Below are 23093 nucleotides of genomic sequence, written 5' to 3'. Positions count from 1 at the left end.
ACGGCAAGTAGTGAGTGGACGCCTGGCGAGCGGGAGTGGGGAACGCCGCGCAGGAGTGGGGACGTCAAGTGAGTGGAGTGGGGACGCCGCGAGGCGGGGCATGTCAGGCAGCGGAGTGCGGCACACGTGCCGGCGAGCGGAGGGAGACGTGGCAAGCAGTGGAGTGGGGACGCAGTCGGTTATGCGGAGGGGGACATGCCGGCAGTGAGCAGGGGGACGTCAAGAGTGAGTGGGGATCGCCGCGCAGTGAGGGGACGGTCATGCAGCGGTTTTGGGACGTGCTCGGGTATTGGAGGGGGACGTCACATTGAGTGGGGGGACGCTCACAGAGTCGGGGACGCTGGCAGTGAGTGGGGGACGTCATATTGGAGTGGGGACGGGTCGGCGATTGAGTGGGGACGTCGGCAGTGAGTCGGGGACGTCAAGCAGGAGTGGGGACGCCGGGCAGTGAGTGGGGATGTCACAGTGGAGGGGGAACGCCGCAGCGGGAGTGGGGACGCCGGCGAAGGAGTGGGGGACGTGTCGGCGAGTGAGTGGGGACGCCCGGCGAGCGAGTCGGGGGACGTCAGGCAGCGAGTGGGGACGCCGCATTGAGCGGGGACGCCGGCAGTGAGGCCTGGGGGACGTGTCAAGAGCAGCGGCGGACGTGTCAAGCAGTGGAGTGGGGGAGGGTCGGCAGGAGGGGGAACGCCGTAGTGAGTGGGGACGTGTCAAGTAGTGAGGGGACGGGCCGCGAGGAGTGGGGGACGTCGGGCAGCGGGAGTGGGGACGTCAAGAGTGAGTGGGGAACGTGTCACAGTGGAGTGGGGAGGCCGGGCAGGAGTGGGGACGCCGGGCAGGAGTGGACGGTCGGGCGAGGAGGGGGACGGGCCACAGTGGAGTGGGGACGTGTCAAGCAGGGGAGGGGGGACGTCAAGCAGGAGTGGGGACGGGTCGAGCAGGAGGGGACGGCCATGAGGAGGGGGACGTGGCCGAAGAGTGAGTGGGGACGCCGGCAGTGAGTGGGGATCGTCATGAGGAGGGAGGAACGCTCGAAGAGCAAGGGGGACGGTCACAGTGAGTGGACGGCCGCGAGGAGGTGACGGTCAAGCAGGAGGACGTCACAGTGAGTGGGGACGGCCGGCGAGTGAGTAGGGGACGCCGGCAGGAGTGGGGGACGCGCCGGCAGCGAGGTGACGCCAGCCGGCGAGGAGTGGGGAAACGTCGGCAGTGAGTGGGGACGTCGGCGCAGTGAGTGGGGACGCCGGGCGCGAGTGGAGCGGTAGACGGGTCGGCAGGAGGGGGATGTCGGCGAGCGAGTGGGGACGCCGGCGCAGTGAGAAGGGGACGCCGGGCGCAGTGAGTGGGGGGACGTCATGAAGGAGTGGGGACGACAAGTAGTGAGGAACGTCGGGCGCGGGAGTGGACGCCGGCGCAGGAGTGGGGGGACGTGGCCGCAGCGGAGTGGGGGACGTGTCAGGCAGGAGTGCGGCGTAACGTGTCGGCGAGTGAGGGAGACGTGGTCAAGTAGCGGGAGGGGGACGGTCACGCAGGAGTGGGGACGTGCAAAGTGCAGGTGAGCAGGGGACGGGCTGGCGAGTGAGGACGCCAAGAGCGGAGTGGGGACGCCAGGCAGAGTGCGGCACGTGTCATAGTGGAGTGAGATGTGGCGCGAGGAGGGGCACGCCAAGTAGTGAGTGGGGACGCCGGCAGTGGAGCGGGACGTCGGCAGGAGTGGGGACGGCCGGCGAGGAGTGGACGCGTCAAGCGCAGGAGTGGGATGTCACAGTGGGAGGACGTGTCAAGGTGAGTGGGGACACGTCAAGCAGGAGTAGGACGTCGGCGAGCGGAGGGGGACGTCGGCGAAAGGAGTGGGGACGCTGGCAGCGAGTTGGGATCGCCGGCATTGAGGGGGATGCGTTGGCATGGAGTGTGGGGACGTTACAGTGAGTCGGTGACGTGTCAGCAGTGGCGGGGGACGTGCCGGCGTATTGAGTGTGGGACGTGTCATATTGAGGGGGACGCGCCGGCGCAGTGAGTCGGGGACGTGTCAAGCAGGAGTGGGGACGTCGGCGAGGAGCGGGGATGTCGCGCAGGAGTGGGGAACGCCGGCGCAGTGAGGGGGGGACGTCAAGAAGCGAGTGGGGACGTGGCCAAGCATTGAGTGGACGGTCGGCGAGGAGTCGGGGGACGCTGGCGGGGGGTACGTGTCAAGTAGTGAGTGGGGGACGTGTCAAGTAGTGAGTGGGGGACGTGTCAAGTAGTGAGTGGGGGGACGTGTCAAGTAGTGAGTGGGGGACGTGTCAAGTAGTGAGTGGGGGGACGTGTCAAGTAGCGAGTGGGGGGACGTGTCAAGTAGTGAGTGGGGGACGTGTCAAGTAGTGAGTGGGGGGACGTGTCAAGTAGTGAGTGGGGGACGTGTCAAGTAGTGAGTGGGGGGACGTGTCAAGTAGTGAGTGGGGGGACGTGTCAAGTAGTGAGTGGGGGGACGTGTCAAGTAGTGAGTGGGGGACGTGTCAAGTAGTGAGTGGGGGGACGTGTCAAGTAGTGAGTGGGGGACGTGTCAAGTAGTGAGTGGGGGACGTGTCAAGTAGTGAGTGGGGGACGTGTCAAGTAGTGAGTGGGGGGACGTGTCAAGTAGTGAGTGGGGGACGTGTCAAGTAGTGAGTGGGGGGACGTGTCAAGTAGTGAGTGGGGGGACGTGTCAAGTAGTGAGTGGGGGGACGTGTCAAGTAGTGAGTGGGGGGACGTGTCAAGTAGTGAGTGGGGGGACGTGTCAAGTAGTGAGTGGGGGGACGTGTCAAGTAGTGAGTGGGGGGACGTGTCAAGTAGTGAGTGCGGGCACGTGTCAAGTAGCGACACACACACACACACACACACATATATATATATATATATATATATATATATATATATATATATATATATATATATATATATATATATATATATATATATATATATATATATATATATATTCAGTCAGTAGCAAGAAAAGTGTAAAACAACTTACAAACAAGACACTACCAGTGTAAAACAACTTACAAACAAGACACTACCAGTGTAAAACAACTTACAAACAAGACACTACCAGTGTAAAACAACTTACAAACAAGACACTACCAGTGTAAAACAACTTACAAACAAGGCACTACCAGTGTAAAACAACTTACAAACAAGACACTACCAGTGTAAAACAACTTACAAACAAGGGACTACCTGTGTAAAACAACTTACAAACAAGGCACTACCAGTGTAAAACAACTTACAAACAAGGGACTACCAGTGTAAAACAACTTACAAACAAGGGACTACCAGTGTAAAACAACTGACAAACAAGGGACTACAAGTGTAAAACAACTTACAAACAAGGGACTACCAGTGTAAAACAACTTACAAACAAGGGACTACCAGTGTAAAACAACTTACAAACAAGGGACTACCGGTGTAAAACAACTTACAAACAAGGCACTACCAGTGTAAAACAACTTACAAACAAGGGACTACCAGTGTAAAACAACTTACAAACAAGGCACTACCAGTGTAAAACTACTTACAAACAAGACACTACCAGTGTAAAACAACTTACAAACAAGACACTACCAGTGTAAAACAACTTACAAACAAGGCACTACCAGTGTAAAACAACTTACAAACAAGACACTACCAGTGTAAAACAACTTACAAACAAGGGACTACCAGTATAAAACAACTTACAAACAAGGAACTACCAGTGTAAAACAACTTACAAACAAGGCACTACCAGTGTAAATATACTTACAGCAGAGTACCAGGAGAGTCACCAGGAAGAGCAACGTTTCGACCTTCACTAACATTTACTTTCCACTGTTTTGAACCAACAAAATTCACTTTTCTGTAAATTTTTCAGTAATGTCTGAGTATATTCTGTGACCTGAGATATTTTAACAGTGAGGAGTGAGAGAGAATGTGGTGAGGAGTGAGAGAGAATGTGGTGAGCAGTGAGAGAGAATGTGGTGAGGAGTGAGAGAGAATGTGGTGAGGAGTGAGAGAGCGCCACCTACCGCCGATGCCGCCACCCTACCGCCGATGCCGCCACCTACCGCCGATGCCGCCACCACCGCCAGATGCCGCCGACCACCGCCTGATGCCGCCACCTACCGCCGATGCCGCCACCCCACCGCCGATGACCTGCCTGCCACCTACCGCCGATGCAGCCGCCACCTACCGCTGCTGCCTGCCACCCCTCACCGCCTGCCTGATGCCACCTACCGCCGATGCCGCCACCTACCGCCGATGCCGCCACTCGCCTGCCGCCGCCACCTACCGCCGATGCTACCACCTACCGCCTGCCGCCGCCTGCCACCCTACCGCCGATGCTGCCACCTACCGCCTGCCGCTGCCACCTTCCGCCGATGCCACCACCTCCACCGCCGCCGCCTGCCTGCCACCTACCGCCGCCTGCTGCCCCACCTACCGCTGATGCTACCACCCTACCTGCCGCCTGCTGCCACCTACCGCCGCTGCCGCCACCCTACCTGCCTTGATGCCGCCACCTCACCGCCTGCTGCCGCCACCTCCACCGCCTGCCTGCCGCCACCCTCACCGCCGCCTGCTGCTGCCACCTCCCACCGCCGCAGCCGCCACCCTACCTGCCGTGCCGCCACCTACCGCCGCTGCCGCCACCTGCTGCCGCCACCTGCTGCCGCCACCTGCTGCCGCCGCCACCTGATGCCGCCACCTGCTGCCGCCACCTGCCGCCGCCACCCGCCGCCGCTGCCGCCACCTGCCGCCGCCGCCGCCACCTGCCTGCCGCCACCTGCCGCCGCTGCCGCCACCTGCCTGCCGCTGCCGCCACCCGCAGCCGCCACCTGCCGCCGCTGCCGCTGCCTGCTGCCGCCACTCCGCTGCCGCTGCCTGCCACTCCGCTGCCGCAACCCACCGCTGCCACCTTCGCTCCCGCCGCCACCTACCGCCGATGCCTGCCACCTACCGCCTGCTGCCGCCACCTCACCGCCGATGCAGCCACTACCGCTGATGCCGCCACCTACCGCCGCTGCTGCCACCTCACCGCCTGCCGCCTGCCACTCACCGTGCTGCCGCCACCTACCGCCTGATGCCTGCCACCCTACCGCTGATGCCTGCCACCCCTACCGCCGATGCCTGCCACCCTACCTGCTGATGCCGCCACCCCTACCGCCGCCGCCTGCCACCTACCGCCGCTTCGCCATCCCACCGCCGCTGCCTGCCACCTACCGCCTGCTGCCGCCACTCTACCGCTGCGCCGCCGCCACCTCACCGCTGATGCTGCCACCTACCGCTGATCCCGCCACCACCGCCGATGCCTGCCACCTACCGCCTGATGCCTGCCACCTACCGCCGATGCCGCCACCTACCGCTGATGCCGCCACCTCCACCGCTGCTGCCGCCACCTACCGCTGATGCTACCACCTACCGCCTGCTGCTGCCGCCACCTCACCGCCTGATGCTGCCACCTACCGCCGCTGCTGCCGCCACCTTCCGCTGATGCCTACCACTCCACCGCCGCCTGCCGCCTGCCACCTCACCGCCGCTGCTGCCGCCACCTACCGCTGATGCTACCACCTACCGCTGCCGCTGCCTGCCACTCTCACCGCTGCCGCCACTCACCGCCTGCCGCTGCCGCCACCTCTGCCGCCGCTGCTGCCACCTTCCGCCGATGCTACCACCTACCGCCGCCGCTGCTGCCACCTACCGCCGCGTGCCGCCACCTTCCGCTGATGCCTACCACCTACCGCCGCGCTGCCGCCACCTACCGCTGCCGCCGCCACCTACCGTTGATGCTGCCACCCTACCGCCGCTGCCTGCCACCTGCCGCTGCTGCCACCTACCGCCGCGCTGCCGCCACTTCACCGCCGCAGCCGCCACCTACCGCCGCTGCTGCCACTCCACCGATGCCTGCTGCCACCTGCTGCCGCCACCTGCTGCCGCCACCTCCGCTGCCGCCACCTGACGCCGCCACCTGCCTGCCGCCACCTGCCGCCGCCACCTGCCGCCGTGCCTCCTGCCTGCCGCTGCCGCCACCTGCTGCCGCCACCTGCCGCCGCTGCTGCCACCTGCCGCTGCCGTTGCCACCCACCCGCAGCCGCCACCTGCCGCCGCCGCCGCCGCGCCGCCGCTGCCGCCACCTGCCGCCGCTGCCTGCCACCTGCCGCCGCAACCTACCGCCGCCACCCGTCCCCGCCCGCCTGCCACCACCACCGCCGATGCCGCCACCCCTACCGCCGCTGCCGCCACCTCACCGCCGATGCCGCCACCTACCGCCGATGCCGCCACCTTCCGCTGATGCGCCACCCTACTCGGATGCCGCCACCACCGCTGATGCTGCCACCTACCGCCGATGCCGCCACTCATCCGCCGCTGCTGCCACCCTCCACTCCGCTGCCGCCACCTACCGCCGATGCCGCCACCTACCGCTGATGCCGCCACCACCGCCGATGCCGCCACCCACCGCCGATGCCGCCACCTCACCGCCGCCTGCCGCCACCCACCGCCTGCTTCTGCCACTCCACCGCTGCTGCTGCCACCTCACCGCCGCTGCCGCCACCTACCGCTGCCTGCCGCCACCTCACCGCCGATGCTGCCACCTACCGCCGATCCCGCCACCTTCCACCGCCTGATGCCGCCACCTACCGCCTGATGCCGCCACCTACCGCTGATGCTGCCACTCACCGCCGATGCCGCCACCCTACCGCCGCTGCTGCTGCCACTCACCGCTGGTGCTGCCACCTACCGCCGCTGCCGCACCTACCGCCGCGCTGCTGTCACCTACCGCTGATGCTGCCACCCTACCGCCGATGCCTGCCACCCCTACCGCCGATGCCGCCACCCTACCGCCGCTGCTGCCTGCCACCTCCACCGCTGATGCCTGCCACCTACTGCCGCGCTGCCGCCACCTACCGCCGATGCCACCACCTACCGCCGCTGCTGCCACCTACCGCCGCTGCCGCCACCTACCGCTGATGCCGCCACCTACCGCCGCCGCTGCCGCCACCTGTACCGGCTACCGATGCCACCCTACCGCCGCTGCCGCCATCCCGCCGCCTGCTGCCGCCACCTACCGCCGCTGCCGCCGCCACCTGTACCGCTACCGATGCCACCTGCCGCTGATGCCGTCCCCCCACTCGCCTGCCGCCACTCACCTACCGCTGCCTGCCACCCTACCGCCTGCTGCCTGCCACCTGCCGCCGCTGCCGCCACCTACCGCCTGATGCTGCCTCTCCACTCTGCTGCCTGCCACCTACGCCTGCTGCTGCCACCCTACCGCCTGCTGCGTCACCTCCGCTGCCGCCTGCTGCCGCCACCTGCCGCTGCTGCCACCCTACCTCCGCGCCTGCCGCCTCTACTCGCTGCCGCCACCTACCGCCGCTGCTGCCATTACCGCCGCTGCCGCCACCTACCGCCGCCTGCCTGCCGCCACCTACCGCTGATGCCGCCAGCCGTCACCGCCGCTGCTGCCATCCTACCGCCTGCTGCCGCCAATTTCCACTGCTGCCGCCGCCTTCCTCCGCTCCCGCCGCCTCCTACCTCCTGCTGCCTGCCACCTCACCGCTGCTGCTGCCACCTACCGCCGCTGCCGCCACCTGCCGCCGCTGCCGCCACTCACCGCGCTGCCGCCACCCACCGCCGCTGCTGCCTCTCTGCTGCCGCCACCCACCGCCGCTGCCGCCACCACCGCCGATGCCGCCGCTCCACCGCCTGCTGCCTGCCACCTACCGCCGCTGCCTGCCACCTACCGCCGCCTGCTGCCGCCACCTACCGCTGATGCCGCCACCTCCACCGCCGCCGCTGCCTGCCACCGTACCGCTACCTGATGCCATCATCCGCCGCCTGCCGCCACCTGCCGCCGTGCTGCCACCTCCGCGCCGCCTGCCGCCACCTGTACCGCTACTGATGCCACCGCCGTGATGCTGCCTCACTCTGCCGCCTGCCACCTACCGCCGCTGCCTGCCACCTACCGCCTGCTGTCACTCTCCGTCCTGCCGCGCCTGCCACCCACCGCTGATGCCTGCCACCTCCACTCCCCTGCTGCCGCCACCACCTCCGCCGCTTCCACCTCCACCGCCTGCCTGCCACCTGACCGCCGCCGCCGCCACCCTACCGCCGCCTGCCGCCACCTACCCCGGATGCCGCCACCTACCGCCGCCTGCCACCCACCGCCGATGCCTGCCACCTACCGCCGCTGCCGCCACCCACCTCCGCCGCCTGCCACCCACCGCCGCGCCGCCACCTCACCGCCGCCGCCGCCACCCTACCGCCGCTGCCTGCCACCTTTACCGCCGCCTGCTGCCAATCCTCGCCGCAGCCGCCACCACCGCCGCCGCCGCCACCTCATCCGCCGCTGCCCCACCTCCACCGCCTGCCGCTGCCACTCACCGCCTGCCGTGCCATCCCCACGCCGCCGCTGCCACTTTACCGCCTGCTGCCGCCACCTACCGCTGCCTGCCACTCACCGCCGCTGCCGCCACCTACCGCCGCTGCTGCCACCCACCGCCGCCTGCGCCACCTACCGCCACCGATGCCGCCTCCACCGCCGCCTGCTGCCACCTCACCGCCGCTGCCGCCACCCTACCGCCGTTGCTGCCACTCCACGCCGCTGCTGCCACCTGACCGCCGCCGCCTGCCTGCCACCTCCACCGATGCTGCGCCACCTACCGCCTGCTGCCTGCCACCTACCGCCGCTGCTGCCGCCACCTACCGCCGCCTTGCCGCCACCTACCGCTGCTGCTGCCACCTACCGCCGCTGCCGCCGCCACTCCTACCGATGCCTGCCTGCCACCTACCGCCGCTGCCGCCACTCACCGCTCTGCTGCCGCCACCTCCGCCGCCGCTGCCACCTACCGCCGCCTGCTGCCACCTCACCGCCGCTGCCTGCCACCTACCGCTGCTGCCACTCCGTTGCCGCTGCCACTCCACCGCCGCTGCCGCCACCTGCCGCGTTGCCTGCCGCCACCTTCCGCCGCCGCCTGCCGCCACCTACCGCCGCTGCCTGCCACCTACCGCCTGCCGCCACCTCCACCTGCCGCTGCCGCCATGCCACCTGCTGCTGCTGCCACCTCCCACCGCTGCTGCTGCCACTCACCGTCCGCCGCCGCCATGCCACCGCCTTGCTGCCGCCACCTACCGCCGATGCTTGCCACCTACCGCCGCTGCCTGCCACCTACCTGCCGCTGCCACCTCCTACCGCCTGCTGCTGCCATGCCTACCGCTGGCTGCCACTCCTACCGCCTTGCTGCTGCCGCCACCTACCGCCGCTGCCGCCACTCAACCGCTGCTGCTGCTGCTGCCGCCGCTGCCACCTGCTGCTGCGCCGCTGCTGCCAGCTGCCACTACCGCCTTGACTACCGCCTGCCTACCACCTCTACCGCTGCCACCATGCCGCCTGCCACCTACCGCCTGCTGCTGCCACTCCACCTGCTGCTGCTGCCACCTCCACCTCGCCTCCGCTGCTGCCACTCACCGCGCTGCTGCCACTCCTACCGTTCCGCCGCCACCCTACCGCTGCCGCCACCTACCGCTGCGCTGCTCCGTGCCGCCTGCTGCCGCCATCTCACCGCTGCCACCTGACCGCCGCTGCCGCCACTCACCGCCGCTGCCACCTCACCGCCTGCCTGCCTGCAACCCCTCCCCACTGCCGCTGCTGCCACCTCACCGCCGCCGCTGCCACCTACCGTTGCCTGCCGCCACCACTACCGCTGCCGCCACCTACCGCCTGCTGCCTGCCACCCTACCGCGCTGCCACTACCGCCTGCTGCTGCCACACCGCCGCTGCCGCCACCTTCCCACCGCGTGCTGCCACTTACCGCCGCTGCCGCCACTGCCTGCTGCCTGCTGCCTGCCTGCCGCCTGCTGCTGCCGCCTGCCAACCCCTACCGCCGCTGCCGCCACCTCACCGCCGCTGCCTTCCACCTACTGCCTGCTGCCGCCACTCACCGCCGCTGCTGCCACCTACCGCCTGCTGCTGCTGCCATCCACCTCCGCTGCCGCTGCCACTCTACCGACTGCCTGCCGCCACCTCCCACCGCTGCTGCCGCCACACCCCGCTGCTACCACCTACCGCCTGCTGCCGCCACCTCACCGCCGCTGCCTGCCACCTACCTGCCTGCTGCTGCCACCTACCGCCGCTGCTGCCACCTACCGCCTGCTGTGCCACCTCACCGCCTGCCGCCACTCACCGTTGCTGCTGCCACCTACCGCCGCCTGCCGCCTGCCGCCGCCACCTACCGCCTGCCGCCGCCGCCACCTACCGCCGCTGCCGCCACCTACCGCCGCCGCCGCCACCTCCACCGCCGCTGCCGCCACTCCACCGCCGCTGCCGCCACTCACCGCCGCCTGCTGCCACCTACCGCCGCTGCCGCCCCCACTGCCGCTGCCTGCTTGCATGCCACCACCGCCGCCGCTGCTCCACCTACCGCTGCTGCCGCCACCTGACCGCCGCTGCCGCCATGCCTACCGCCTGCTGCCGCCACCCCTACCGCCTGATGCTGCCATCCACCGCCTGCTGCCGCCACCTACCGCCGCTGCCTGCCACCTCTACCGCTGCCGCTGCCATGCCTACCGCCGCCTGCCTGCCACCTCCACCGCCGCTGCCTACCACCTACCGCCTGCTGCCTGCCACCTCCACCTGCCTGCCGCTGCCGCTGCCGCCGCTGCCGCCGCTGCCGCTCCGCCTGCCACCTACCTGCCTGCCACCATACCGCCTGCTGCCTGCCACCCACCGCTGCCACCATACCGCCTGCGCCACCTCCACCGCTGCTGCTGCCACCTACCGCCGCTGCGCCGCCATCCCCACCGCCGCTGCCGCTGCCTTCCACCGCCGCTGCGCCGCCTACTGCTGCCGCCACTCCACCTGCTGCTGCCTGCCACTCACCGCTGCCGCTGCCTACCGTGCTGCCTGCAGGCTGCCACCTCCACCGCTGCCGTTGCCGCCACTCTATCCGCCGCTGCCGCCATTCCACGCTGCCGCTGCCATCTCCACCGCCTGCCTGCCGCCACCTACCGCCTCCGCCGCTGCCACCTACCGCCGCTGCCGCCACTCACCGCCTGCCTGCCGCCACCCCTCTACCGCTGCTGCCTGCCACCTGCCGCCGCCTGCCTGCCACCTACCGCTGCGCCTGCCACCTACCGCCTGCTGCTGCCACCCCTACCGCCGCTGCCTGCCACCTCCACCGCCGCTGCTGCCTGCCACCTCCACCGCCGCTGCCGCCACCTCACCGCCGATGCCGCCACCTACCTGCTGCTGCCGCCACCTCGCCTCCGCTGCTGCTGCCGCCGCTGCTGCCACCTGCCGCCCGCCACCTCACCGCCTGCCTGCCACCCCACCGCCGTCACCACCTCACCGCCGCTGCCTGCCACCCCGCTGCCGCCGCCACCTACCGCTGCCGCCGCCATCCTACCGCCGCTGCCGCCACCCTTCCACCGCCGCTGCCACCTACCGCTGCCTGCCGCCACCCCTCACCGCTGCTGCCATACCGCTCGCCACCCTCCACCTGCCGCCGCCTGCCACCTACCACCGCCGCTGCCGCCACCTACCGCCGCTGCTGCCACCTCACCTTGCCTGCCGCCACCTCACCGCCGCTGCCTGCCACTCCACCGCTGCTGCCGCCACCTCCCACCGCCTGCTGCTGCCACTCCACCTGCCGCTGCCGCCACCTACCGCCTGCCACCGCCACCATCCCGCCGCTGCCGCCACTCCACCGCCGCCGCTGCTGCCACCTACCGCTGATGCTGCCACTCTACTGCTGCTGCTGCCACTCTACCGCTGATGATGCCACTTACCGCTGCCGCCGCCACCTACCGCCGCTGCTGCCACCCCACCGCCGCTGCCACCTACCGCCGCTGCTGCCACCTTCCGCTACCGCTGTCACCTATACCGCTGCCGCTACTCCCACCGCTTCTGCCGCCACCTACCGCCGCCCTGCCACCTACCGCCGATGCTGCCACCTTCACCGCCGCTGCCGCCACCTACCGCTGTTGCCACCTACCGCCGCCACCACCGCCGCCACTTCACCGCCGCCGCTGCCACCTACCGCCGCTGCCGCCACTCCACCGCTGGATGCCAGCACCACCGCCGCTGCCGCCACTCCATCGCCGCCACTCCACCGCTGCCACTCCACCGCCGCCGCTGCCGCCACCTACCGCCGCTTGCTACACCCCACCGTTGCCGCTGCCACCTACCGCCGCTGCTGCCACTCTGCTGCTGCTGCCACTCTACTGCTGCTGCTGCTGCCACTCTACTGCTGCTGCTGCCAATTCACCGGCTGCCGGCTGCCAGCCGCCACCGACGGGCGCTGCCGCTGCTGCCACCTACCTGCCACTCACGCCGCTGCCACCTACCGCCGCTGCTGCCACTCCATCGCCGCCAGCTGGGCGCCGCCACCTACCGCCGCCGCTGCCACCACCGCTGCTGCCGCCACCTACCGCTGCTCCCAAGCACCACCGCTGCCGCTGCCAATTTCCACCGCCGCCGCCACTCCACTGCTGGGCTGCTGCCACCCCACTGCCGCTGCTGCTGGCCACTCACTGCTGGGCTGCTGCCACTCTACCGCCGTTGGTCATCTATCACATGCACACATCACCGGCTGATGCCGCCACCTACTGCTGATGCTGCCAATTCCACTGCTCGCCACCCCACCGCCGCTGCTGCCACCTACCGCTGCTGCCGCCATCTCCACTGCTCGATGCCACCTCACCGCTGCCAGCGCCACTCACCACGCTGCTGCCACTCTACTGCTGATGCTGCCACTCTACTGCTGATGCTGCCACTCATCGCTGTTGATGCTACACTACCGCGCTGCTGCCACTCCACTGCTGCTGCCACTCCATTGCTGCTGCTGCCATTCTACTGTTCGATGCCACTCTACCGGCACGCTACACTTACCGCTGCTACGCACTCTACTGCTGCTGCTACTCTTACTGCTGCAAGGTTGTTCTACTGCTGCACACACTTCCCACTGGGTTGATGCTGCCAATTTCATCGCTGATGCTTCCACTTACCATTGCTACTGCTGCTAATTTCATCGTTGCTGCTGCCACTCTACTGCTGCTGCTGCCATTCTACTGTTTCTGATGCCACTCTACTGCTGCTGCTGCCACTCTACTGCTGCTGCTGCCACTCTACTGCTGCTGCCACTCTACTGCTGGGCTGCTGCCACTCCACTCTGCTGCTGCCACTCTGCCTGTTGCTGCAACTCTACTGCTGCTGGGCTCACCCACTCTGCTGTTTAACTCCACTGGTGCTGCCACGCTACTGCTGCTACTGACACTCTTCTGCTGCCACTCTTCTGCTGCTGCTGCCACTCTACTGCTGCTGCTGCCACTCTACTGCTGATGCTGCCACTCTACTGCTGCTGCTGCACCACGCTGCCGCCACCTTCCACCGCTGATCACCCACCGCTGATGCCGGGCCACCCCGACCGCTGCTCGGCCGCCACCCACCGCTCGCCGCCGCCACCTCCGCCGCCGCCGCCACCCACCGCCGCCGCTCCCACCCACCGCCAGATGCCGCCACCCACCTGACGCCACCCACCGCCGCTGCCGCCAGTCCACCGCTTCGCTGCTGCTGCCACCCCACCGCCGCTGCTGCTACCACCTACCGCCGCTGCTGCCACCTCCATCGCTGATGCTGCGCCTCACTGCTGCTGCTGCCACCTACCGCCGATGCCGCCACTCACCGCTGCTGCCGCCACCCCACCGCTGATGCCGCCACCACCGCTGCCGCTGCTGCCACCTACCGCCGCTGCTGCCACCTTACCGCCGCTGCCGCCAGCACCCACCGCTGATGCCGCCACCTACCGCTGCCGCGCCGCCACCTACCGCTGCTGCCACTCATCACAGCCTGCCGCCACCCACCGCCGCTTGCCGCCACTCCAATTTGCGCTGGGCTGCCACTCATCGCTGCTGCCACTCACTGCCGCTGCCACCTTCCGCCGCTGCCGCCACCCACCGCCGATGCCGCCACCCACCGCTTCCAAGGCCACCTACCGCCGCTGCCGCCACCTACCGCTGCTACCGCTGCCACCTACCGGCTGCCACCGCCGCCACCTTACCGCCGCTGCCGCCACCTACCGCCGCTGTTGCCGCCGCTGCCACCTACCGCTGCTGCTGGGCCACTTCCACCGCTGCGCTGCCACCACCGCCGCTGCCACCTACTGCTGCTGCTGCTGCCGCCGCTGCCACTACTGCTGCCAAGGCTAATTTTACCGCTGCTGCTGCCACTACTGCTGCCGCTGCCACTCTACCGCTGCTGCCACTTACTGCTGCTGCTGCCACCTACCGCCGCTGCTGCCACCTTCCACCGCTGGATGCTGCCACTCCACTGCTGCTGCCACCTACCGCCAAGCGTTGGCACCACAGCAGCTGCCACTCACGCCGGGCGCCACCCACCGCTGCTGCCGCCACTCCACCGCTGCCGCCACTCACCGCTGCCGCCACCTACCGCTGCTGCTGCTGCTGCCAGCATCTGCTGCTGCCATCATCGCCGCCGCCACCACCGCCGCCGCTGCCACTCTACTGCCGCCACCTCCACCGCTGCCACTCCACCGCTGCTGCCACCCACGCCGATACCGCCACCTTCCACCGCCGCCGCCACCTACCGCCGCTGCTCCCACCACCGCTGCTGCTGCCACTCCACCGCCGCTGCTGCCACTGTACCGCTGCTGCCGCCACCTACCGCTGCCGCTGCCACCGTACTGCCGCTGCCGCCACTCCAATCGCCGCTGCTGCCACTCACCGCCGCTGCTGCTGCCGCCGCCGTTGCTGCTGCCACTACCGCCGCCGCCGCCACCCACTGCCGCTGCTGCCACTACCGCTGCTGCCACCTACCGCTTCGCCGCCGCCACTCACCGGCTGGGCGCCACTCTTACCAGCCATGACTTCTGATTAGTTGCTGTTGGCGCAGTTGCCACTCACTGCTGCCAAGGCATCTACTGTTGCTGTTAATACTTGTTGCTGCCACTCTACTGCTGCCACTCTACTGCTGCCACTCTACTGCTGCTGCTGCCACTCTACTGCTGCTGCTGCCACTCTACTGCTGCTGCTGCCACTCTACTGCTGCTGCTGCCACTCTACTGCTGCTGCTGCCACTCTACTGCTGCTGCTGCCACTCTACTGCTGCTGCTGCTGCCACTGCTGCACTCCACTGCTGCTGCACTCACTGCCACACACTCTTCTGCTGCTGCTACTGCACTTCCATCGTTGCTGCATTTACTGCTGCTGGCGTTAATTTACTGCTGCTGTTGCCACTTGGCATTGCTGCCACTCTACTGCTGCTGCTGCCACTCTACTGCTGCTGCTGCCACTCTACTGCTGCTGCTGCCACTCTACTGCTGCTGCTGCCACTCTACTGCTGCTGCTGCCACTCTACTGCTGCTGCTGCCACTCTACTGCTGCTGCTGCTGCTGCTGCTGCTGCTCACTACTGCTGCTGCTGCCACTCTACTGCTGCTGCTGCCACTACTGCTGCTGCCACTCTACTGCTGTTGCCAAGCACGACTGTTGGGTTGCTACATTTCTACTGCTGCTGCCGCTAATTTTACTGCTGTTGGGCTACTTCACTGTTGCTGCCGCTGCTGCTGCTGTTGCTGCTACTACCGGCCGCCGCCGGTCACCCCACCGCCGCCGCCGCCACCACCGCCGCTGGTGCCACCTACCGCCGCTGCTGCCACCTACCGCCGCTGCCGCCACCTACCGCCGCTGCCACCTCCACCGGCCGCTGCCGCCACCTACCGCCGCTGCCACCTACCGCTGCTGCCACACCTACCGCCGCGCCGCTGCCACCTACCGCCAAGGCTGCCACTCACCGCCGCTGCCGCTAATTCCACCGCTGCTGCTGCCACTCCACTGCCGCTGCCGCCACCTACCGCTGCCGCCGCCAATTTCCACCGCCGCTGCTGCCAATTTCCACCGCCCCAGCTGCCACCCCACGCCGGTCGCCGCCACTCACCGCTGCTGCCACCTACCGCTGCTGCCGTCACCTACCGCCGCTGCTGCTTTGACAAAACTTGCCTAATTTGTCCGAAATGCTCAGCATAACAAGCGGCTTTCTATACAGTCGTATATCACTGATGTCACCTATGTTCTGTATACCTTGTACATGTACTTGTGGAATTAAAGATATTATTATTATTATTATTATTATTATTATTATTATTATTATTATTATTATTATTATTATTATTATTATTATTATTATTATTATTATTATTATTATTATTATTATTATTGTTATTATTATTATTATTATTATTATTATTATTATTATTATTATTATTATTATTATTATTATTATTATTATTATTATTATTATTATTATTATTATTATTAATATTATTGTTATTATTATTGTTATTATTATTATTATTATTATTATTATTATTATTATTATTATTATTATTATTATTATTATTATTATTTTTGTTATTATTATTATTATTATTATTATTATTATTATTATTATTATTATTATTATTATTATTATTATTATTATTATTATTAATATTATTGTTATTATTATTGTTATTATTATTATTATTATTATTATTATTATTATTATTATTATTATTATTATTATTATTATTATTATTATTGTTATTATTATTATTATTATTATTATTATTATTATTATTATTATTATTATTATTATTATTATTATTATTGTTATTATTATTGTTATTATTATTATTATTATTATTATTATTATTATTATTATTATTATTATTATTATTATTATTATTATTATTATTATTATTATTATTATTATTATTATTATTATTATTATTATTATTATTATTATTATTATTATTATTATTATTGTTATTATTATTATTATTATTATTATTATTATTATTATTATTATTATTATTATTATTATTATTATTATTATTATTATTATTATTATTATTATTATTATCATTATTATTATTATTATTATTATTATCATTATTACATTGCTGCTCTTATTGTTAATGTTCGGTATAATGGGAAACATTTCACTTCATTTCCCTCATTAAAATAATAATTAGTGGAGAGTGTGCAGTAGCTCTGTTCCACAAGGCACAGTACTCGCTCCCATCTTGTTCCTCATCCTCATATCCGACATAGACAAGGATGTCAGCCACAGCACCGTGTCTTCCTTTGCAGATGACACCCGAATCTGCATGACAGTGTCTTCCATTGCAGACACTGCAAGGCTCCAGGCGGACATCAACCAAATCTTTCAGTGGGCTGCAGAAAACAATATGAAGTTCAACGATGAGAAATTTCAATTACTCAGATATGGTAAACATGAGGAAATTAAATCTTCATCAGAGTACAAAACAAATTCTGGCCACAAAATAGAGCGAAACACCAACGTCAAAGACCTGGGAGTGATCATGTCGGAGGATCTCACCTTCAATGACCATAACATTGTATCAATCGCATCTGCTAGAAAAATGACAGGATGGATAATGAGAACCTTCAAAACTAGGGAGGCCAAGCCCATGATGACACTCTTCAGGTCACTTGTTCTATCTAGGCTGGAATATTGCTGCACACTAACAGCACCTTTCAAGGCAGGTGAAATTGCTGACCTAGAAAATGTACAGAGAACCTTCACGGCGCGCATAATGGAGATAAAACACCTCAATTACTGGGAGCGCTTGAGGTTCCTAAACCTGTATTCCCTGGAACGCAGGAGGGAGAGATACATGATTATATACACCTGGAAAATCCTAGAGAGACTAGTACCGAACTTGCACACGAAAATCACTCACTACGAAAGCAAAAGACTCGGCAGACGATGCAACATCCCCCCAATGAAAAGCAGGGGTGTCACTAGCACGTTAAGAGACCATACAATAAGTGTCAGGGGCCCGAGACTGTTCAACTGCCTCCCAGCATACATAAGGGGGATTACCAACAGACCCCTGGCAGTCTTCAAGCTGGCACTGGACAAGCACCTAAAGTCGGTTCCTGACCAGCCGGGCTGTGGCTCGTACGTTGGTTTGCATGCAGCCTGCAGTAACAGCCTGGTTGATCAGGCTGTGATCCACCAGGAGGCCTGGTCACAGACCGGGCCGCTGGGGCGTTGACCCCCGGAACTCTCTCCAGGTAAACTCCAGTGGCCAGGCTTCTAACACCTTGTATTGTACAACAATAAAGGAATGTACCAGACTGCCTGTACATGTCACTGCCAGTCATAACAAGAACCAGTAATGTACCAGACTGCCTGTACATGTCACTGCCAGTCATAACATGAACCAGTAATGTACCAGACTGCCTGTACATGTCACTGCCAGTCATAACATGAACCAGTAATGTACCAGACTGCCTGTACATGTCACTGCCAGTCATAACATGAACCAGTAATGTACCAGACTGCCTGTACATGTCACTGCCAGTCATAACATGAACCAGTAATGTACCAGACTGCCTGTACATGTCACTGCCAGTTATAACATGAACCAGTAATGTACCAGAGTGCCTGTACATGTCACTGCCAGTCATAACATGAACCAGTTCAAGAAGAGTGCCAAACGGTGCCTGATAAATGTAGCTACAGAAAGGGAGGAGAATTATTTTGTATTTATTTTTAGCTAACACACCTGTAAAAATAACTAACTCACTTATTGACAGTATATCTCCTTCATATATTATGATAAGATATTATCTCGTTTATAGGGATAACCTGGGTTATCCCAGGTTGTGTACACATGTTGTTATGTAACTATGTAACTGTATCTGAGTATACCCTTAAGGAACGTCCCTGGATGCTGGTGAGGGGCTCTTGATCTAGGGATTGGATCTGTGCTCCGGTTCCCTGAATTAAGTCTGAATACCTTCCATGCTCCCCACAGGCGCTGTATAATCCCTACGGGTTTAGCGCTCCCCCTGATTATAATAACGTATTTGTATATACCAGAATAAACTTACGCTGTTGGGAAGACGTGACCGAAGACTTAGTGAAACATGGGTAGTGACTACCATAGACTTATTCCGGTACTGCTGGTGTTAGTTCTGGTGTTAGTACTGGTGTTAGTACTGGTGTTAGTTCTGGTGTTAGTACTGGTGTTAGTACTGGTGTTAGTACTGGTGTTAGTACTGGTGTTAGTTCTGGTGTTAGTACTGGTGTTAGTACTGGTGTTAGTTCTGGTGTTAGTACTGGTGTTAGTTCTGGTGTTAGTACTGGTGTTAGTACTGGTGTTAGTACTGGTGTTAGTACTGGTGTTAGTACTGGTGTTAGTACTGGTGTTAGTACTGGTGTTAGTACTGGTGTTAGTACTGGTGTTAGTACTGGTGTTAGTACTGGTGTTAGTACTGGTGTTAGTACTGGTGTTAGTACTGGTGTTAGTACTGGTGTTAGTTCTGGTGTTAGTACTGGTGTTAGTTCTGGTGTTAGTACTGGTGTTAGTACTGGTGTTAGTACTGGTGTTAGTACTAGTGTTAGTTCTGGTGTTAGTACTGGTGTTAGTACTGGTGTTAGTACTGGTGTTAGTACTGGTGTTAGTACTGGTGTTAGTTCTGGTGTTAGTACTGGTGTTAGTACTGGTGTTAGTACTGGTGTTAGTTCTGGTGTTAGTACTGGTGTTAGTACTGGTGTTAGTACTGGTGTTAGTACTAGTGTTAGTTCTGGTGTTAGTGTTAGTACTGGTGTTAATACTGGTGTTAGTACTGGTGTTAGTACTGGTGTTAGTACTGGTGTTAGTACTGGTGTTAATACTAGTGTTAGTTCTGGTGTTAGTACTAGTGTTAGTACTGGTGTTAGTACTGGTGTTAGTACTAGTGTTAGTACTGTTGTTACTACTGATGTAAATACCGGTGTTAGTACTGTTGTTACTACTGGTGTTAGTACTGGTGCAAGTACCGGTGTTAGTACTGTTGTTACTACTGGTGTTAGTACTGGTGTAAGTACCGGTGTTAGTAATGGTGTTACTACTGGTGTTGGTACAGGTGTTAGTACTGGTGTTACTGCTGGTGTTATTGCAGGTGTTAGTACTGGTGTTAGTACTGGTGTTAGTACTGGTGTTAGTACTGGTGTTATTACTGGTGTTAGTAGTGGTGTTAGTACTGTTGTACTGGTGTTAGTACTGGTGTTAGTACTGGTGTTAGTACTGGTGTTAGTACTGGTGTTAGTACTGGTGTTAGTACTAGTGTTATTACTGGTGTTAGTACTGGTGTTAGTACTGGTGTTAGTACTAGTGTTAGTACTGGTGTTAGTACTAGTGTTATTACTGGTGTTAGTACTGGTGTTAGTACTGGTGTTAGTACTGGTGTTAGTACTGGTGTTAGTACTGGTGTTAGTACTGGTGTTAGTACTGGTGTTAGTACTGGTGTTAGTACTGGTGTTAGTACTGGTGTTAGTACTGGTGTTAGTACTGGTGTTAGTACTGGTGTTAGTACTGGTGTTAGTACTGGTGTTAGTACTAGTGTTAGTACTAGTACTGGTGTTAGTACTGGTGTTAGTACTGGTGTTAGTACTGGTGTTAGTACTGGTGTTAGTACCTAGTGTTAGTAATTCGTGTTAGTCTGATGCTTAGCACCGGTGTTAGCACTGGTGTTAGCACTGCGTTAGCACTGTTAGCACCGTGTTAGTACCAAAGAAAATATGTTAGCACCGGTGTTAGTACCAGTGTTAATACTGGTGTTAGCACTGGTGCTATAACTGGTGTTAGTACCATTGTTAAAATCGTGTTAGTACCAGCGTTGGCTAATGGTGTTAGCACTGGTGCTAGTACCGGCGTTAGCACTGGTTAGAACCAGTGTTAGCACTGCGTTAGTACCGGCGTTTAGTACCATGTTAGCACTGGTGTTAGTTCCGGTGCTATAATTCGCGTTAGCACTGGTGTTAGTACTGCGTTAGTAATTCGGTGCTAGGCAACGTTAGTACCGGTGTTAGTGACTGGTGTTATAATTGCGTTAGCACCGGTGTTAGCACCGGTGTTAGTACCTAGTGCTAAGTACCGGTGTTTATAATTCGGTGTTAGTACTGAAAGAAATGATATAGTACTCCAGTGTTAAGCCACTGGTGTTAGTAATTGGCGCAGGCACTGCGTTAGTACCAGTGTTAGTCCTGGTGTTAGTACTCGGTGTTAGTACAGTGCTATTACTGGTAAGAAAATCTGAAGAACACCAGCGTTGTTCTAGCAAGAACACTGCGTTGCACCGGTGTTAGCACTGCGTTAGCACTCGGTGTTAGCACGCGTTAGCACCGGTGCTAGCACCGCGTTAGTACTGTTAGTACCATGTTAGCACTGGTGCTAGCACCGGCGTTAGCACTGGTGTTAGCACTGCGTTAGCACCGGTGTTTAGCACCAGTACATTACCGGTGCTAGCACCGGTGTTAGTACCGTTAGCACTGGTGTTAATAATTAGTGTTAGCACCTTGGTGTTAGCACCGGTGTTAGCAGTTACTACTGGTGTTGGTACAGGTGTTAGTACTGGTGTTACTGCTGGTGTTATTGCAGGTGTTAGTACTGGTGTTACTGCTGGTGTTACTACAGGTGTTAGTACTGATGTTACTGCTGGTGTTAGTACAGGTGTTAGTACTGGTGTTACTGCTGGTGGTAGTACAGATGTTAGTACTGGTGTTACTGCTGGTGTTAGTACAGGTGTTAGTACTGGTGTTACTACGTGTGTTTTTAACAGTATGAGAATGAATTTCCTGAGGACCTCATCAACCAATCAGAAGAGAGGCAAACAATGATAAATTTTCAAGAGCCAATCAAATTAGAGAGTTTTCACGTTATATGTATTCCCACCAGCCAATTGAAATATTAGATGATATTTCACCTGTTTCATCAGCCAATGAGAGGCGAGATACCTGATCTTGTTGTACCAATCACGAATGAGAAATTATGGAAGCAGATTGGGTGATTACAGGAGTGTGGATCATTATTGTTTACACAGGTGATTAGACGACTCCAGGGGTAATTAGTGGCCCGGGGGTATTTACCCTCTGAGTGATGATGTGACACACACATACACACACACACACACACACACACACACACACACACACACACACACACACACACACACACACACACACACACACACACACACACATAGAGAAGACAGAAGTAAGACAAGAAAGAGAGGGGTGGATCGACTGCATTTTTTTGGACTGCAAGAAGGTCTTCGACACAGTTCCTCACAAGAGGTTACTGCAAAAGCTAGAGGATCAGGCACACATAACAGGAAAGGCACTGCAATGGATCAGAGAATACCTGACAGAGAGGCAACAACGAGTCATGGTACGCGACGAGGTGTCAGAGTGGGAGCCTGTGACAAGCGGGGTTCCACAGGGGTCAGTCCTAGGACCTGTGCTGTTCTTGGTATATGTGAACGACATAACGGAAGGGATAGACTCAGAAGTGTCCTTGTTTGCAGATGATGCGAAGTTAATGAGAAGAATCAAATCGGATGAGGATCAGGTAGGGCTACAAAGAGACCTGGACAGGCTACAAGCCTGGTCCAGCAACTGGCTCCTTGAATTTAACCCTGCCAAATGCAAAGTCATGAAGATTGGGGAAGGGCAAAGAAGACCGCAGACACAATATAGTTTAGATGGCCAAAGACTGCAAACCTCACTCAAGGAAAAAGATCTAGGGGTGAGTATAACACCGAGCATATCTCCTGAGGCGCACATCAATCAGATAACTGCTGCAGCATATGGGCGCCTGGCAAACCTACGGATAGCGTTCCGATACCTCAGTAAGGATTCGTTTAAGACTCTGTATACCATTTACGTCAGGCCCATACTGGAGTATGCAGCACCAAGTTTGGAATCCACACCTAGTCAAGCACGTCAAGAAATTAGAGAAAGTGCAAAGGTTTGCAACAAGACTAGTCCCAGAGCTACGGGGATTGTCCTATGAAGAAAGGTTGAGGGAAATCGGCCTGACGACACTGGAGGCCAGGAGGGTCAGGGGAGACATGATAACGACATATAAAATACTGCGCGGAATAGACGAGGTGGACAAAGACGGGATGTTCCAGAGATGGGACACAGACACAAGAGGTCACAATTGGAAGTTGAAGACTCAGATGAATCAAAGGGATGTTAGGAAGTATTTCTTCAGTCATAGAGTAGTCAAGCCGTGGAATAGTCTAGAAAGT

Source organism: Cherax quadricarinatus, chromosome 58 (genome assembly GCF_038502225.1).
Source record: "Cherax quadricarinatus isolate ZL_2023a chromosome 58, ASM3850222v1, whole genome shotgun sequence".
Classification (NCBI taxonomy): Eukaryota; Metazoa; Arthropoda; class Malacostraca; order Decapoda; family Parastacidae; genus Cherax; species Cherax quadricarinatus.
Note: the sequence above shows the minus strand (reverse complement) of the source record.